We start from the raw sequence: 5,196 nt of genomic DNA on the forward strand, positions 1-5,196 counted from the left end.
CCTCTATATGCTTAATAACCTATTGTATTTCTCTATACATTCACGCATACTATTGTCAAGAATTGATTTGGGAAAAGCATTTCTCTAAGCCAAACATTCATTTTAGTATCTAAAATAAATTTAACATTTCTTCAACAATATTTCTACAAATATAGACTCTTAATAAACATAGAGTATATCTAAGCATGTATTATATTCCATAGTGAAATCAAAGAAAAGGAAGCAAGGATTGTAAACTCCCTTCCAAATTCTTGAAAGCTCACAAGAGTCTATCTTGATGGATTACCACACAGTGCTATTAACCAATTTCTCGCCATAATTTTGAAAATATGTTTCTTGTGGTTAAAAGGGTTTCCAAGATGGTTATTCTAATGCAATGTTGAGAAATAAAGATGTATAAGATATAATTCATTTCTTTTTGCATCTGTGGGCTAGTTTTTGTTTGTCTACATCCATTGACTTTAACAAAGATCCTAAATTATTAACACTTTATATGGAATTCAATTTCAACATAATTATAATCAATATTATCACAATTCAATCAATATTATCTCAATTAAAGGGACAAAAATACTTTTGATGTTTTCTTCAACAAAATTATTATACATGCACAACCATAATCATCCATGTAGATAAGATGATATTACATCTTTTTTTAAAGAAACTCAGAATATTTGTATTATATCCTCAGTACCTGCAAATCAAGGTCAGTGATGATGATAGCAAGTATCAGCACAGGTACCCTTGTGGTTGATGTTGAGCTTGGATGGAATTCTCCTTCCCCAAGTGGAATGAATATCTTACATTTACTCAACACAATTACAAATCAATATTATCACAATGGAAGGTACCACAATTATTTTTGGAATCAATATTATCACAATGGAAGGTACCACAATTCTTTTTGGCATAAATATTATCACAATTCAAGTTGCCACAATTCTTTTTGGCATTTGCTTCAACTTTCAACTTCTAGCACCAATTAATATTGCATACCAATGTCAAACCTCGTGAAACAATTTACAACAAGGTTGTCAACTTGACATAGTAAAGAAATTCAAGACCATATTCCAAAGCTAGAAAATAATATCACCTCATTTTATACTTGAATTTTTATAGAGTGATTTCCACAATGAAAAACCTAATCAATAGTGTTGAGAGAAGGTACAAGAATTGAAAATATGAAGACGAGATTGTTGCCATTGAAATATACAAAAAATTGTCAATTTTTTTTATTATGAATAACCAAATAGACAGGCAAGGGATTATCCACTCGTTCCCTTTTATCAGTGCATTCTTGTGTATGTAGAAATATGTAATACTAGTTGTAGAAAAAATGAAAGAAACAAAGAATGCAATAGAACACAACAATAAGAATGGTTGGAAGAGTAGAGTATAGAGAATTTATCAAGCGAATCAATCCATGAAGTTGCAGGTTCATTTGCACTACAGAGGCAGCCCCTAGGGGAAACTCTTGGTCTCAGCATAGTAATCATAGATCATATAGTTATTTCACACCCATTGAATCTTTTGCTCTTGGTTCGAGTCCAAAAGCTCCTCTGTAACAAAGTCAGAAGAAGAAGTGATAGTAATGAAGTTGTTGAAGGATGCGACAAAGGGGGCTTTAGTCCAGTCGGTCTTGATGAGCCCACCTCTAGTTTCCCAATCGTCTGCATTCCAAAGGCTGGAGTATATCCTCATTATCTGGATATCCAGAAAATAAAAATTGTTACCCATCTCTTTCTCTTGGTTCTTGAGCACTCGAATAGGAGTCCCATCTACAGAGAATATGAATAAAAAACATGTATTTATGTTAGTTTGAGAGAATGCATTATACTATATTTGAATAAATGAATGCATAGAAATTAAAATACACACATGATTTGGTTTGGTGTCCAAAGAACAGAGTAAGTGTGGAAATCCAGAGTTGGGTCGAACCACAAATAGAATTGCTGCTCACGATTGACAAGGCATTCAGCAAAAACATTAGTATGCATGATATAGGGATGCTCGGATAGGTTGCCCAGAAATTCAAAGTTTATTTCATCATGTTTGGGGCCTTGAGATGATAACTGTCAGGTATCGTATGAGTAACAACTTCATAACATACCATATCAATACACCTTCTCTTCAGAACGAATGCAGGTGGTTCAGTAACATTCAAAATGAATGAAGGTAGTCAATAGGATAAGGTAGGGTTAATTAATAATGCATACATAACAGGTAGTGATTGTGCCTACAGACAAGATAATTATATGTGTGTCCAACTAATGACCACAAAGTAGGTCAAAGGGGCTATTGAGTGCAATGATTTCCATCAAATGCGGGAGAACCAAAAGGTCTCCTATAAAAAATACAATGCATGAATATAAAAGGTACAAAGCAGGAACATAAAATATGCAACATATGGAATGCCCTGACGGAGAAGGTCCAGGGACTAATGGGTTTGAGGATTAGACCCATCTCTCCTACCATCTGAGGCTAGCTGAAGAACATTGAAAAAAATTCCACAAAGTTTGTTGGCCTGATGAAGGACCAGTGGGAGGTGTGGACTATCCACTAAGTCATTGTCTGGGGAATTTTGTGCACTGCTGAGGTCTAGAGGACCTATTCCATCTCCAAGGGACAGATCTGAGACAGTTTCACTAATGAGGTCTCGTGTGGCAGGGTGAGGTCCCAAGGATCTTGATTGGTCTACAGTCTGGGTATGAAACGGTATCAATCATTCTCTTTGTCCCCCTGTCTAAATGTAGTACCCTGAAAAATGTCATGATCCTTTGTGTGGGGTTGGGTCTGATGGGAGGCTGAAGAATATGCGCTCGGAACTTGAGAGCCTCCTACATATATAGGGCTAGAAGTCTCTAATCAGGATACCTAAAAAAGTATGCGATGTTTTGAGAGTCTCTAAACAAGCAATGGAACCTTCCTCTGATCTCGTAATAGATAGGGCATCCAAAAATGAAGTGCATCTTGGTCTCTACTTTTCGTAAATGACATACTTGGTAGATTTTGTCTAGTCTATCAATCTAGTGGTTCGTCTCTACCCTAAGTCTATGAGAACCTACTCTAAACTGGCCTAAAGGAATGTGAAGATCATGCATCCAGTGGTGAAACCTATACTAGGGTCGAATAATGAGCCTATCTCTCAAATCCAACAAGTGCTCAACGTAGAAGGCCATCTTTGGGTGCAACCCTCCCAGAGGATTGACCCAAGTGACCTACACGAACTACTTATAGATTTCCTCCTTGATGATCTTGTTCAACTCCTGTCTAGTAGGTAGAAGGTGTCCAGGAGCATCCAAGGAATATCGTAAAGGAGGGAGACGATCCAACTCAATGCCCACTGACTCTAAGAGATATGAAACTCCTGTAAACCAACATCTAGCCCGGCCCGAGGGAGTAGAATGAGCAATAGTCTCAAAAGAGAAATATTCTAAGTAAGGGTAACGGTCCCTACTCTTTATCGAGTCTGCAAATCCCCAGACATGATGCAAGAATGAGACCAAACTGAAGATTGTCTCAAGCGGAAAGGGTTGAGCTCCAAACTCTGTAAGGATGATGTGCTAAGGTATTGTATGTTTGCATCTAATTATGCAACAGAGAAGAGTCTGGACTCTCTCAACTAAAGCCCAATCCGACTCAAGTAAAGACAGTCCCCAAATCTTTGAGCCATATAGAAAAGTGGGATGGATCAAGGTGTCCATGAGGCTCATATTGGACGAGATGTCCTGGAAGTAATGTCAAAAGCATTGTCTCTCGAGAAGGGTGAAGGATCCATATCCTTTGTTGATCCAAGGCTGAAGCGTTGGTCGCAAAATGAAGTGGGGACCTAAGAATTGCACCCCTAAGTACATATACGTGCTAGTTATCTCAACCTCCTCCCCTCTAAATAGGAAGTGAAGGTCTGAAGTTTTCTTCACCCCATTGAAGATCATAACCTTGGTTTTACCCAGGTTGACCGTCAACTATCAAAGATCACAAAACAGATCTAAGGCATCCAGCTACCTTTGTAATCCTTCTAGAGATGAGGAGAGGAGGACCACGTCATCAGCAAAGATTAGAATAGATATCATGACCTGGTGAAGAAGGCAACCATCGGTGTCCTGGATAAATCAAGTACCAACTTGATTTGCATATCAATCTTGGAAAACATATACTCCTACTTGGATTGACACCCATAACCTGCATCAAGGAAAAGGAAGGAAGAAATAAGATGTTTGCATAATAGAATGAGTGCACATAGAGGAAAACAAATTTACCAAATAAATAAATGTGTGTACCTGAAGTGTGGTCAAGAGTAAGTTGCAACTGGTTTCCATTGTCAAGGATTTGAGCATGATCATTGCCCCATGTGATGTCAAAATAATTGTAGAAATTTATTGAAACAGTTACAACAAAACTTGCGAGGGATAATGAAGAAAGAAAGAGGAGGGGTTTGTCCATGCCTATGATTAAGATTGATAGGAGATGGGTGAAGATGGGGAAGAATAGAGTAGTTTCAAATGGAAGTGCAAGGAAGGGAAGAGAGTCCTGTGAATGATGGGTTTGCATTGCATTATTTATATAGATGGAAGTGTATCTCCTAGAGGGGGGAAAGGGTTTTGAATTTTAAATATATGATCGATGGTCTACAACTACAAATATTGTTTCCTATTGCACAGATTGAATGCTTGAAGCCAATTCTATGCCCTGGGATTTGTAAAATAATTTGGAATTATGGAGTCCAACTCATCACTTGTGAGTGAAAATATGGTTTACTTAGTCATGGCACTCGTTTCAGCACATGCAACTCCAAACTTCAAAGGGCAGTGGATAATGTGTAGGGTAATTAGGGAAGGCATTGTACAAGCCCAAATAAAATCCACAATGAAAGAGCATCATATTAATGATAAAATTACTTATTTATACATGTGAAATCTAGGTACGAGACAGTTGTGTCTCGGTAACTTATTAACCGTAAAAACGGAATGTAAAACTAATTACATATTATACAATATACAATAACAATCCCGAAGGATTAGTTAACATTCCCCCTTAATCTGAAGGGACATCTGACATGATGAGTAACATTCTGAACTTTTCAAACTTTTCACATCCCAGTGACTTTGTAAATATGTCTGTGATCTGTTCTGAAGTAGGACAATGTGTCAGATGAATAACTTTGGCCTCTACATAATGTCAAATCAAGTGATATTT

General features: G+C 37.3%; 1 pseudogene; it reads right to left on the reverse strand.

Moving 5' to 3' along the window:
- Positions 1 to 1,446: 1,446 nt before the first annotated feature.
- LOC149250172 (xyloglucan endotransglucosylase protein 1 pseudogene) lies at positions 1,447 to 2,771 on the reverse strand (annotated as a pseudogene).
- Between the last annotated feature and the right edge of the window lie 2,425 nt (positions 2,772 to 5,196).

This window comes from Pinus tabuliformis, chromosome 7 (genome assembly GCF_031772625.1).
Source record: "Pinus tabuliformis cultivar Carrire ecotype Pingquan chromosome 7, CPIR1, whole genome shotgun sequence".
Taxonomy (NCBI): domain Eukaryota; kingdom Viridiplantae; phylum Streptophyta; class Pinopsida; order Pinales; family Pinaceae; genus Pinus; species Pinus tabuliformis.